Source organism: Protopterus annectens, chromosome 2.part0 (assembly GCF_019279795.1).
Source record: "Protopterus annectens isolate FY-2018-M chromosome 2.part0, PAN1.0, whole genome shotgun sequence".
Taxonomy (NCBI): domain Eukaryota; kingdom Metazoa; phylum Chordata; order Ceratodontiformes; family Protopteridae; genus Protopterus; species Protopterus annectens.
This window is the reverse complement of record NC_056728.1, coordinates 119,224,903-119,239,406: the sequence shown is the minus strand read 5'-3', so window position 1 is coordinate 119,239,406 and position 14,504 is coordinate 119,224,903. Positions and strand designations below refer to the sequence as shown.

Genomic DNA, 14,504 nt, shown 5'->3' with positions numbered 1-14,504 from the left:
CACAACTGTACTTTACTGAGGCAGTCTGAGAAGGTAGCTTCCCAGTTGGCCACCTTGGGGTCTGTGTCAAACTTGTCCATGAGGCTCATTGTGCATGCAGCTGAAGGGACCACCAGAGTAGTGGGTTCAGGCGTAGCCATAAGTGGAGACACCTGGATGCACCTGTGTGACTTCGTGAAACCATTTAAGTCTTCATTCATCATTGCACCTTTTGACGGATTGTCCTTGTTTGACCCAAATGTAAGAGAGAGACTTTATCCAAGTGTGAGAAGGATGGAAAGACCTTTTCAACTGTGGGCGTATGGTTTTCCACAACCCCCCCCTCCCAAGATCCTTTTGTAGGAGTCAGAGGAGTGGTGAAAAAATGTGGTTCAAAAAATGCCAAAGGCTTTTCCAGGACACACGTGGAGGCAGTTCTTCCATGGGCAGAGGGAGGAGCTACAATGGAAGATGCTGCCCACGTGGCAGAAGTGGTACACAAAACCAGGGCTTCAGGGACTCCTTCCCCAGTAAGCCCTTTCAGCATTCCTGAAAGGAGGCCCCATTGTCTTTCTCAGGAGGCAGTTGGGTGATGGTTATCCTTGCACCAAAATGCCTGGCTGAACATAACAGATTCTTGGGTGCAATGGATGATATCCAGAGGTTATGCCAGTACCCTTTTCCCATCTTCCCTTTGTGTGCAAAATAATTCCTGATGCTCCACCCAGTTAGAGGGAACCAGCAGTTCTAGAAATTCAAAAAACTGCTAGACAAGAGAATCATCCAAGAAGTCTCACCAGACCAGAGAGGATCCAGAATGTACGCAAGATTCTTTGTGTCAAAAAAAGACAGAGGACTGGAGGTAATTTCTGCATTTCATTGTGCTGAATAAATCAGTTCAATATGAGAAATTCTGGATGGTCACGGTACAGTCCATTTTTCTGTTTTTGGAAAAGGATGACTGGATGTGCTTGATAGATTCAGGATATGTATTACCACATAAAAATGGACAAGAGCTTCAGGAAGTTGCTCTGCGTCTGGCTGAGAGTCAGTCATTACCAATTCAGGGAGCTGCGCTTTAGTCTCACCACAACCCCCAGGGTGTTCACCAAATGTATGGCAGTAGTAGCAGCTCACTTGAGACTGCAAGGATTACGGGTGTTTCCTTATTTGGATGACTGGCTCATTACCAGTCCGACCAGGCATCAATTGATAGAGGCAAGGGATTACGTACTCAGCACTTGTGCGTATCTAGGAATAACTGTGAATCACAAAAAATCTCAGCTGACTCTGACTTTGAGTTTAGAGTTTGTAGGGGCAATGCTAAATATAACAACTTTAGCATCTTTTTTCCCCAGTGAGACTTAAAAAAAAAAAATCGTAACTTAGGATCAGAAAATAATTCAAAGCAAGAAGGTACTAGCTCTGGTGGTTTTACAAGCCCTAGGTTCTGCGGCAGCAACAATAATTTTAGTCCCCCTAGCCAGATACCACATGAGAATTCTTCAGTGGTGACTAGCATTTCAATGTATGTACTATATCAACCCATGTCACACCAGATTCTAATCACCAATCATTTCAGGGAAGGGTCTAACTTGATGGATTCACTCCAAAGAAACTCTCCTGGGCCACCCATTTGCCCTTCCAGAACCCAAGGCTATGCCTCCCAGATGGGGTGCGGGGCATTTTCTGGGCACAACTGTCCAAGGCACTTGGTCCCCTATAGAGGTCAACTTGCTTATCCATGGTTTTGAGCTAAGAGTGGTGCTTTTAGCATTGCAAGCCTTTCAAACTACTCTTCCTCTGGGTAGAGTTGTGATTCAAACAGTATGTCAGTAGTCTGGTACATCAGCGAACAGGGAGCAACCAAATCTTACTCCCTTTTTTGAGAAGCACTCAGAATGTGGCAGTGGGTGATTTCTTCCAACCGCTTTCTGATAGCAACACACATTCTGGGGAGTTCAAATGTGATAGCAGACAAACTGAAAAGATGTATTCTCCAGTCTCTCAATCCAAAAGTGATGGAAGAGATTTTCCATCAATGGGCCAGCCTTGCTGCAGCCTCTTTGCCTCTCCCTTAAAGAAGTGCAGCAACTACTTTGCCCTGATTTCCCCCTCCAGTAAAGGCACCAACAGATGCACTTCTCCACATTTGGCCCTCCACACTCCTGTACGCCTTTCCCCAGAGACCTCTTATCCCAAAATTCGTAAAGAAAGCACTCTGGTTGAAAAGCAAAGCAATCCTCATTGCTCCAGTCTGGCCTTGACAGATATTGTTCCCCTTTCTTTGGTCTTATCTAATTCAATGGTCATGGACTCTGTACCCAGCTCCCAGACCTTCTGTTCCATCCAGGCAGACTAGTTCACCCAGACATTCTGAACCTCAAGCTGACAGCATGGTTCTTCCAGTTCCAGTAGTGGCCAGGTGTCTTAACCTTCACCAGTATGCCAAATTCTCCTAACTTGTCATAAACCTTCCACACGGAAACTATATAATAGCAAATGGAAAAGATTTACCTTTTGGGCACACGAAAGGGATATTGTTCCCCTTTCCAATCTATTGATAATATTTTGGAGTTCTTAGCCTCTCTTTTCAATGCAGAAGCTTCCCTTCTACAAACAGAATGCAGGTAGCAGCAGTTTAAAATTTCTAAGATGGCTGGAAGAACATTCCTTGGCTGCTCATAGACTGTGTAAGTCATTTTTAAAAGGGACACTTTTGCTGAGACCTCCTTTCAAAGAACCTACCCCTCCTTAGGACCTAAACTTAATGTTGCAAACTATTGTACATTCTTCCTTCGAACCATCTGCAGACTGTGATCTGAAATGCTTGTCATGGAAAATATTATTTTTGGTGGCACTAGCCTCTGCTAGAAGGATTTCAGAAATTCAGGCTTTGTCATGTAAACCACCTTACCTGATTTTTCATAAGAACAGGGTCTCCTTACGAACACATCCAACCTTCCTACTTTAAATAGTGTCAGAGTCTAATATCAGAGGATTAATTCACCATTATTCTTCCCAAACTTTTCAAACAAAGGCGAATGCTGTTTGCATTTGCTAGATGTTGACAAACAGTTAGGCTTCCATCTTCACAGGGCTAAGGACATTAGAAAATATAACCAACTATCTGTCTCCTTTTCAAGTGCTACGTTTGGTAAGCAAGTCAGAAAGGTAACTTTAGCCAAGATGGCTCAAGGATTGTTTTTCCTTTATCTGTGACAAGAAGAAAATTACCTTGCCTAGTCCTGTGAAGGCACATTCTACAAGATCTGTCGCCACTTCAGCAATTTTCCAGCCTAGAGTTCAATGGATGATATATGTGCAGCAGCTACTTGGGCTTCTCCCCAAATTAGATTTAGTTTCTAGAGGAAGAGCATCCTTTGGTTCAATGGTGATGAGGAATATCCTTCCATGAGTCCTCCCAAGGTCTAAAGTAGCTGGCCCATATATCAAGAATAAAATGAAAATTGACAACATCAGATAAAGAAGTAATGTACTCACCATAATGTTCCATCTGTGTTGTCCATTTTCATTTATCCTTGACTCCCTTACCTCCATCCCCCAGCCTTTGAAGACTCTTTGGTGGGAACGGATAATGTACTTTTTCTTCTTATGATAACCTTGAGATGTAGCAGATATGGCTTCTTTTGAGGCTTCTTTGTCTGTCAAACTGTATGTAATCTGCACACTCAATCTCAGGTAATTGGAAGACTGGCATTGTGGGTAGAGGTGAAGCTTGAGAGTTTTTGGTCAGCATGAGCTGTACTAATGGCTGAGTTGGTTCCGATGTTGGAACCGAACCCCCATATGATATTTATCATTGAAAATGGACAATGCAGACGGAATGTTATGGTGAGTACATAACTTCATTTTTTTGCTGCATTCTTCATTTAACTGTCATTTTCATTCTGTTATATTACGAGTCTTTGTAGGTTTGTTTACTATTCCATCTATGTACATTTATTTTTGATTAACTATCATCATTACAAGTCTCTGTCTGTATGTAAATTTAGTATGTAAATCTTGTATGACTGACTTCTAATCCTCCTGTAAAAAGGAGCATTTCTCCCCGGACCTCTGCTGAAAATGGTACTTGTGCACAGTTGGACTTTTCTGGGAAACAAAGCAATAAATAAATATTTTGATATATGCAAGTAGTTACTATCACAGTTGGATGTATGGGGTTTTAGCGAGTTAAAAAGCTTTTGTGGGCAGTTATGTAAATTGAAATATTTTCAGTCATAACATTATTATTGAAATACAAAAGGACCCACACGGAGTTAATGCCCTCGCTGTTGCAATCAAACGGAATTTCCAAAAATAAAAAACAGCAACCAACAGCGTGAGCAATACAATGAAGGAGCACACAAATAACATCAATAGCTATTCAGCTTAAATGCGATAACCAAAACTGTTCAGTATGTAGAAAATCCTTCAGCTGAAACGAAATGAATAGATACAATCCACGTAGATTAGCGCTTTCGGCATAAGGTCTGATGAAGCTTATGCCGAAAGCGCTAACCTGAGTTGCACCAATAAATTTCTACTTATTCTATCTATTTTAATAATGCAAAAAAAAAAAAAAAAGGTCCTGTGCAAAGCTGTAGGCAAGGATGACGGTAAAAAAAAAAAAAAAAAAAAAATCAGGTAGGTAAACACATCCAGACTTGCAGCTGTTTGTAATGTGGACTGTTAACATGAACGGAATTTGTGTATCAAGACTAATATCTTGTGAATGATAAGTTGCCTATTTGGGAGTAAGGTGGCATGTGCAAGCTAAGATTTGGCAGGACTGCACAGTAAAGCATTTATTTTGGATGTGCAAGATTTGAGCTGTGTGTTTGCAGAAGGTTGTGAAAAATTGGAAATATTTTCTATATTTATATGAATATAAAAATGGGTTGTGATATTGTCATTCTGAGGATGGTTTATGCAGGCAGTGGTTGTCGGTAAAAAGAAAAAAAAAATTACAAGAGTCTGTAATCAGAAGGCATCTGGAGATACAAATGTTTCTTTGGTATAGCATTTATGAAGTTTAGCAATATTTTCATATTTGCATCAATATTTTAAAAGCTGTGTGACCTACAGGCAAATATTGCTACCAACACCACATTAAGGTTCGCAGTTTTGCCCCAGATATTTGCCATCTAATTTGCATGATGTTTAAAACACACACTGCCTTACTGACATTTAGGTAGTAGTACCCCTGCTACACTTCCCTGGCAGTCTACTAAAGTTCTAATGCCTTTCTGTGTATATGACCAGTGGCGGATCCAGGAATTTGCAAAGGGGGGGGGCGCGGTCTGGTTAATTGACTACTGGGTGAAAGCGGGAAAGTGGGACACTGGGTTTGGTGGTTGTGCAAATATTACCTTAAGAAGCTCTGACATTACGTGTGGAAAGACGTCAGTTTAAATTCAGTTGCACATGATTGTGCTGTGGATATGGTAGTAAAAATAGGCAATTCCTGTACAGGTAGTACAAGTATTTTCAATGCATGCCTGGAAAAGATGAACACTTTAGGTTCATGGAGGGTAGTAGCTCAGCATGACAAAACAAAAAACTACTGGTCTGAAGAATAATATTTTTACATCTGTGAACCTATTAAGTAGGACAGATCCTGGTTTCTATTAAAATAATACTTTTACTAAAAATGCTCAACTTCTGTGCTATACACAAGAAGATAAAAGAATCTTGACCCTCTCTAGTTTTGCTGTCAGCATCCTGTGTAGGGCTGAGTCATACACTTGCCAAAAATGAGTTTACTGGCTCTCCTCTGTCAATTAGTCCTGTATCCTTGTTACCGGATTAGGTTTGGCTGACAACTCTCTGGGCAAGAACTCATGTGGATTGTCATCTTGGAGACAATTTTCCTCCAGAAATGCTAAAAGCTTTCCCTTCCCTTTCCTTCCTACAGTAGAGCTGCACAGAAAGCCATGAAGAATGGCCTTAGCAAAACCAGCTCTAGCTCTGGAAATTCCATCCATCTTGTAATGTTTGATGAAGACATGCACAGAAGTCCAGGTAGCTGCCTCAAGAATTGAATTGGTGTCAAAACCCTTGAAAAAAAGCATTAGAAGTAACCACAGCCCTAGTGGAATGAGCTTTAACAAAAGGAAGGAAGGGCCTTTCCATGAGAAAAATAACAAAAATAAATGGCTTTAGAAATCCAAGGAGCAATTGTCTGCTTGGAAACAGCTAATCCCAAAGACCTGGGATGAAAAGAAACAAAAAGCTGATCAGATTTCCTGATAGCCTTAGTCTTATCCAAATAAAGTCTGAGTTGTCTATTCACATCCAAGGTGTATAGTACCCTCTCACTAGCAGATTGTGGTGAAGGGGAAAAAAGTACACAAATGAATACATCAAGTGACAACTCATTCACCACCTTGGCCATAAAAGGAGGATTAGTAATGCAAGGACACCCTGTCCTTTTGAAAAACCAAAAGAGGACAAGCATAAGGGCTAGAAGTTCAGACACTCACAAGTGAAATGGGTAAGGGTCACCCAATCCAGGGACCTTAACCTGGCCTGCGACAAATAGGTCTGTCAGAGGTTGCCACACCTCTGGAATAGGCTACCAATTCAACCTCCATAACCCTGTTTAAGTGTAGCCTGGATGACTGGATGGGAAACCATAAATTCTTTCCAGGGATTTCATCTAGGATCCTCCTAGATATGGGCCAGTCATTGCTAACCAAAATCTTAAGATGCTTATAGTGAGTTTCTGTAATATTACATGGGGTACAACCGGCTAGGCTTACAAAGACCTTCAGGTCAATAGCCTAGTAATAACTTATGAACCTGTCTGGCTGAAGTAAGGACTACAGAGCAATGCTGCAAGGAAGCTGAAGCCACAGTCTCAAACAGCCAAAGTTAATTTTTTTCAAAACAAAATTAAGATTCCAGATCCTGGGAGGTCTAATGTGAAGGACACATTTTACAAATAGTTTTGCCTGAAACCTAGGAGTTAAAGGAGGAGATTTAGGCAGACAAGCAGATGTAACTGATAAGTGGGGCTTAACAGAAAAATAAGCCAATCCAGCACTGAACAATTCACACAAGTAGGAAAGAACCACAGGAAAATCTAACAAGAGTGGATCCAGGTTACATGAAAGACACCACACAGAAAACCTCTTCCAATTGGATATATAAGATTTCCTAGTATTGGGTTTCCCAGCCTCCTGCAGAACCCTAACCAAGTTCCCAGAGAAAAGATGTCTGTAAGGAATCAGAATCATAACATCCAGAAAGTCAGTTGAAGAGTGGACAGGTGGGGATGGGATTAGGGATCTTTTGCTTTGTGAGTACGTCCACCTGTGAGATACTTGTGATGACTGCCATTGGCTAAATGCAGAAGACGACTAAACACCAACACTGTCTTGGCCAAAAGGGAGTCACCATCAAGATTTTGGGTCTGTCCTGTTGAATCTTGAACAGAACTTTCAGAATGAGAGGAAAGGGGGGAATGCATAAAGAAACATCCCCTTCCAAGAAAATGTGAGAGCTTTCACCTTCCAAACCAAAGGTCCTGGGACTCTGGCACAAAACTGAGAAAGTTGTTTGTTCAGAGGGGAGGCAAATACATCTGAGGAGTACTCCACTTGTGGACAATATCCAGATACACATCCCTGAGAAGCATCCATAGGTAGGATTGAGTCAAGGATCTGCTCAGAATGTCTGCCACAAAAATTTGACCTGAGGGAATATAAAACCGCCTGAAGAGTCACATGATACTGAACTGCAAGATCCCATACCATGAGTGCAAGCTTGCAAAGAAGGCAAGATTTTTCTTACCCTGTTTGTTCACATACCACAGGACTGTGGTATTATCTGTAAACACAGATGCCCAGGGGAGAAAGAGGATGGAAGGCATGAAGTGCCTGCACAAGTGATATCACCTCTTTGATGATGATGTGCTCCTTCGGCTGAACAGACGGGCTGTTCCCCCAACCTACCTCTGAGGCATTTGAACAGTTCTTGAGATGGAAGAGGTGGATGGAAGGGAATGCCTGGGTCCAGAGACAACTGCTGAATCCACCAATGAAGTTCCCTCTTTAGACAAGGAAGAAGAGGAAATGAAAATTCTAGGGGATGCACATGCTGTTGCCAAACTGACTTCAGAAACCACTGAAATTTCATCATGTGAAGTTTGGCTAGAGATAATAAGGGAATAGTGGAAGCCATAAAACCCACAAGTCTCAAACTCTTTGGCTGTGAAAAAGGTCAGAGGAAGAAGTGTTTGAAAGATGGAAACAAGAGTCGAGGCCTTTGGCAGAGGCAGGAATGCCAGCAAAGGCACTGTCTGGAACCCTGCACCCTACGAAAACATGATCTTGAGAAGGAGTTAGACAGGACTATTTGAAGTTTACTGTGAATCCCAGACTTTGAAAAAGAGTAAATGGCAAAGTGAAGATTTTGTAATGTCTCTGGAGAGGATGGCTGAAAGAGAAGATCATCCGGGTAAAGAAATATTTGGATGCTTTGAAGCTTGCTGAAAATCACCGGAGCTAGGCATTTGATGCCTACCCTTTGGGCAGTAGAGAGGCCAAAGGGGAAAGCACAGAACTGAAAATGCCAAGGAAGCAACAGAGAAACAAACATTTCCTGAAAAGTGGAGGAATATGTATGTGAAGGCAGTCATTCTCGATACCCAGAGAAGCTAGGAAAGCCTGAGGAAAAATTAAAGGAAACAAGGACTGAAAAGACAACACGTGAAAAAAAGGTATTTTCATAAAGGTATTCAGGTGTGAAAGACCCAGAATGGGTCTCCAAAGACTTTCTTTTCGGGACATCAGAAACATCCTTGAATAGAACCCTTTTCCCTTTTGATCCAGTGAAACCTCTTGAATAGTTCCCTGACCTAACGGATCTTGAAGTACCTCTGGGAAGAAATAAATTGTTCCTGAGGTGGCTGATGAATGTCCATGAAGGGAGAAAGGGATTTCCAAACCATGAAATACCCTTACTGAATTATAGAAAGAACCCAAGGCTCCTGAGTTATGTTTGTCCAAAGTGTGAGAGAGAGAGAGAGAGCGAATGACTAACGGAAAGAAGAAAGAGTCTGTGAGGAATGTGACAGTAATATGTTACCTGGCTGGTCAGGAAAGGGTCGCTTCTGACCAAGAGAAGCCTGAGAAGTCTTTGGCAGAGGAGCTCTCCTACCAGTTTTCTTACTTTTAGGAGGAAGACAGGCATGTCTATGAACAAACGCTGGTTTGGAAGGATAACTCCTTTGCAACTTTGGCACAGGTGAAAACCATAAGATATTTCAAGTCCTGTAACTCCTTGCTTTTCTCTTGCAAAGACTTAAAAGAATCAGAAGCAGCTGTACCAAACAAACCACTGTTATCCAAGGGAGCATCCATTAACTTAGCTTTTATGTTATCTGGCAGAGGTTAAAGCCTTAGCCAGGAATACCTTCTTAATGCAAATACTGAAGCAGCAGCTCTAGATGAAGTTTCTGCTGCATCACTGCTGTACTTGACAGAATGGTGAGCTACCTGAGAGGTAGTCTCTAGCCAAGACAAGGCTGAAGTTTTCGCCTGAGAATCTGGAAGATCAGAAATAGCTTGAGTAGCCTAGGAAAGGAGATCCAAAGCATATCTAGTCATACGAGCTTGGTAATTAACAGCATAAAAAGCAAGGGTGGCAAAAGTATAGACCTTCTTTCCCAGTCTTTCCATAGTCCTGCTTTCCTTATCTGAGGGAGGAAGTTTAGTGATGGGCAGTAAATTAGAAGGCTTATCAGAGGCCACAGAAAGCACCAAAGGATCAGCAGATGGACACTTGTAAAGACATTTGCAGTCTTCAGGCACTTTGTCAGGCTTCACAGGAACAGGGGGCTGAGAATCTGGAACTTGAGATGCTGAAGAAAATACATCCAAGTAAAGCAAGCAAAACTGGAGGAACTGCAGATGGGGAAGGAAACTCCATTTGTAGGAGCTCACATCTCTTTTGCACATCAGAAACTTGGGTGCAATCCCACTTCAAATACTCCCTCATCTTAGCAATTGTATCTCCAAAAGTAATCTCCTCCACAGGTGATTCAGCACTAGTAGATTCCTCTTCATGTGATATATACTCTAGAGAGGAAGGAGTCTGTGTGGAATAGGCCAAAGAATCATCATCCAAAGAAACCTCCTGCCCCCTAAATCTCTTTTGAGGGAAGGATGTCCAAGGAGAATCATGGACAGACACCCCCAAAGGAGGCTTCAAAGCCATAAGGGAATTAAATAAGCCCTAGATAAAAATTTTCCATTCACATTGAAGGTCCCTGTGAGAAGAAACATGCTTTTTTTTTTTTTTGCTTCTTTTTTACATAGATGTCCGCCTTATGAAACATAGAAGGCCCAGACATCGGCCAACACTAAACAATAGTCGGACTCTCCTCCCTCACCAGAATTTGTGTAACGCCCCTAGGCCCTTCCGTAATATTAAGTCCTGGTTCCCCCAACCATCCAAAAAGGACATCTGCAATGCCTCAGAGGATCTGCCTGTTGTCAGAGCCATGGCAGCTTTTGAATAGACTCCAGCTAAGGAATCTGACTCCAGAACTGGGCAAACCTCCAAGATTTCATTAGCCTTGAGAGAAACATCCAATGTAGGAGGCTCAGCAGAGTCAGAACTTTTTTTTTTTTTTTTGGCTTTACTCTTCAATGAAGACTCAACGCCAGGCCTAGAAGATGCTTCCATAGCGTCGTTCACTAAAAGTTTGAGACGCTGACTTTCCATCTAAATAACAAGAGAGGAACTATGACTTTATAAAGTCTTCGGCACTATCTTTATGTGGAATTTGTCTTCCACACTGACATTTGCCTTTTCTGGATGACATGTAGAAACCCCAGAAAAAAAGCAGCAGTAAATAAGAAAAGAAAGCCCCAATACGGCACTTATCTAAACACCTTGATATACCAGCAAACAACACCAAACAACTTGGGCAAACAGACAGACGATTGAAGATAGCGTTCAGACTGCTGGCAGAGAAGATCTGAGGATGGTACGAGGTCACTTTTATGTCCTACGTATGTGAGGAGCATATGTGCGGCATACCTTAGGTAGTAAAAGGCTTTGGTATACTGGCCGGATTTTGGGATACCCTTGGCAGGCAATCCCTTATGTTAAGAATATTGCAACAGTAAAATTAAAGGGCATCCTGGAGATTGTCAGAACACCCCTGCATCTAAAATGCCATAAAAAAGTCTTAGGCTTTAGGCAATCATTGAAAAAAAAACTCTAACCTGCACAGTCCCTCTTCAGCTCAAGGGAAAAAAATACCTTGACTTGTTTTATGATGGAATCAGAAAAATGTTTGTTTGGAAGAAAAACATGTCACATGCTAACAACAGCTTTGTAATAATTTAACCAGCTCACTGGTGAAATGTCATTGGTCTAGATCAAAGCACCATATGCAGACTTGACGTTCACCTGCAAAAAAATTACTTAGCAATGAGTACTAAAGACAGTCTAGCAAAAGCAAACTATGGCACAACACTAAATACCTAGCTGACCAAGAGCATAGATTTTGCAAAGGCAAAAAAAAAATGCAAGAAAGTGCCTGGAATCTTTCCAATGCAATTTGTAGTTATGATCACACTATAAAAATGGGTAAGGAGACTGAGGTCCTCAGTCTCATGAACAATGCAAGGAGTCAAGAAAGAACTTTCAAAGCAAACTGTAAGTTACCTAAAGAAAGTTTGGTTGAGTAAAAAAAAGAGCTCAAAACTTCTTTCTAGATAACCCAAAAATAGAATACAGAGTGGAGGTGAAGTGTCTGCAACTTTGTGACTAAGGGGTGGAAAGCTAGATTTATTGCCAATGGGGGAGAGAAGTAAAACAGATAACGGGATGAAAACTGTGTTATGGAATTGGCAAAACAAGGACAGCAAGTTAAGTTAGTGAGGAAAAAATAGTAAACAAGAAGTTCTCATAGGAGGACAGACTAAAAGGAGAACTCAGCTTCAACAGGAGTCACTTGGAATACTACCCTGTGGTGCAAGGAATAATGAAAACTGGAAGATTACCTGATTAAATGCATTACCAAAATTACACTAGCTAAAGGGTAAGGGCAAGTTATTTCCAAAACCTATACAATGCTGTAGAAATGTAGTATGCAGTCATTCTGAAAACTACTGTACAAAAGTAAAAAAGAGTGAAAACTGGTATGCACTATGTCAAAAATAACCACAATGTCTGGAAATTGGAAACCTGGAAGCTTCAGCATAAAAGTGTTTTTATACCAGCAAAACAAAATAGAATGTTCCCTATGGTAAACTAAACATGCTAGCTATATAGGGGAGAGGTACGCAGGGATTGGATGCACATTTTCTGGACCAACCAGGTATTGCAGCATTTGAAAAGTGAACTAAAAGATGCAAAGAAACTCGATAAATAGTTGTAACTGCAGATTTTGCCAATCGAGGAAATGAAGAAGAGTTCCAAGTTCACTCTACTTACTGTTGTGTATACTATTACTTCCAGCTAGAAAAAAAGGGGATTACAAGACGATAGAAATCCACACAGGCCCCAGTCTGTAAAAACTGTTAACAAATGACTGAGCAGATAAGAGAAAAAGAGAGGACAGTATAAAGAAAAAGGCAGAGGTTTGTAAACAGTTTAACTGGCAAGTAAACTAGTAAAGAAAGGCTAGAAAAGAGAACTGAATCTTCTTTAAAAGCAACAAAGAAAATGAACAAAGTGGCATACACATCTATGTAGTGTTAAAAGACTCTGAAAATGATTATGAAAGATGAAAATGCACAAAGATAGATGCCAAGAATTGTAGATTGTTGTTTTTAAATAAAAACTGATCTATTTGATTAAAGAAAATATCTGCCAATGTAACCTGATGTCATTAGGTTCTACAGGTTTAAACACTGAAACTGAGATTCAAACTCACCAGTGAGCCGAACTATATAAAACACTTATACATAATGAACAGTTCACAGATTATTCAGTCTACCGCTTACAAGTTTCATCCCTTCATATGTATATGGGTAGCTTCAGCTTTGGGTTATTCTAATTGTATCAACCATTTTTTTAATGATAGTTATAGAATTATAGGTTGTATAAAAAGATGTCATATGTGGATAGATTAAAAACTTTATCCCTTTACTCTGTCTCCTACTGACTATTAAGGGGTAAACTATGCCTAACCTACAAGGCACTCATAAATCCAACCCTGATGAAGCTGCTATACATATACAAGTCAAACAGCATGAGGGCTACCTGATCAAGGTAGTTAAACTTAGCTACTCAAACAAAACATGCCCCTTCTTTGGAACAGGCTTTCTATTCACATTAAGCAGAGCCCTTCTCTGTCCTTCTTCCAATGCAATTTGGCTCAATGGATGGGGGCTCGTAAAATCACATCTGTGATAGTGCCTATGTCAGCTGTGGACAGAGGCAACCTGTAAGATACTCGAGGCATTGGCATAAATCCATGCCATCCTCTTGTGTCTAGGGGCCATATATTGGGTAAAATCAGGTTATATTGGCTAGGCTTGTAAGTGCTCTTAAGTCATTAGTCTAGTAATCTCCTTTGAACTCATGAAACTAAAAAGCCAGAAATGATGAAATGATTGTTTGATGTCCTTCAAGAATGCAACTGCAGTCATAACATATGGGGTTGTCCTGCCTCAGGCAGCCCTCGGTCGGCCGGATTCCAAAGTCTGGGTCCGATGTCGGCTGATGTCGCATTTCTCTCCGACGTCAGAGCGGCTGGAGTACATAAGCGTCAGCCGACGCCATCTTCTTCAGTCTTTCTTGCCGCGCGGTGCCCGAAGCAGAAGCAGTTCGCAAGTGCCGGTCGGTCAGCTCCTGTATTCTTCGAATCCAAAGTCATCAAAAAAGCTAAGTACCCCGTTGGGGACCTTTTCTTGCCTCAGCCGATGTCAGAAATTACTGAAAAAGTAAATAATTGTTTGTCTTGTGGTAAACAAATACCTCATAAGGATTTCCACTCTTACTGCCTCCCTTGCCTTGGCCCAGACCAGGACGTCTCGGCCTGTGCTGCCTGTGCTCGCTTCAACAAGCGCACTCTCAGGCGCCGGGCGGAGTTCGCTGAAGACTTTTTCGGCGATAAATTTGATTATACGATGCCGTCGGAACAACCGACAACGCAGACTCCTAAGAAACGAAAAGACCGGGACCGACATCCTTGGCCCGCGTCTTCCACCGACACCACGCCAAAACTAACCGCGAGTGCTCCGGTTCCCTCTGAGGCGGTTATTCCACCGCTGCGAACCAAAGACACCGCATTACCGATACCTCCGATACCGGAGGCCACTCCGACGCCAGTTATTGACTTTCCTCTGGATACTGAAACCGAGGAAATGCCCGAGACCATTGCTGTGGATAAGGTCACTCCTGCATGTGGAGAGGCTAGGCCTCCCATGTCCATGTCTATCAAGGCCTACACACGTGCCAAGGCAGCCAGCAAGTCCAAGCATCTTTCTGCTAAAACCTTACCTCAGCCTACTCCTGAAACTCAAATCATGGCTATGGCCGCAGATTTAATTTCC

General features: G+C 41.7%; 1 protein-coding gene across 1 annotated transcript in view; it reads left to right on the top strand.

The window, feature by feature from the left end:
• Positions 1 to 14,504, top strand: part of LOC122792989 (armadillo repeat-containing protein 8) — a 1,754,692-nt gene that overhangs the window by 114,894 nt on the left and 1,625,294 nt on the right. The gene's annotated exons all lie outside the window — the stretch shown is intronic.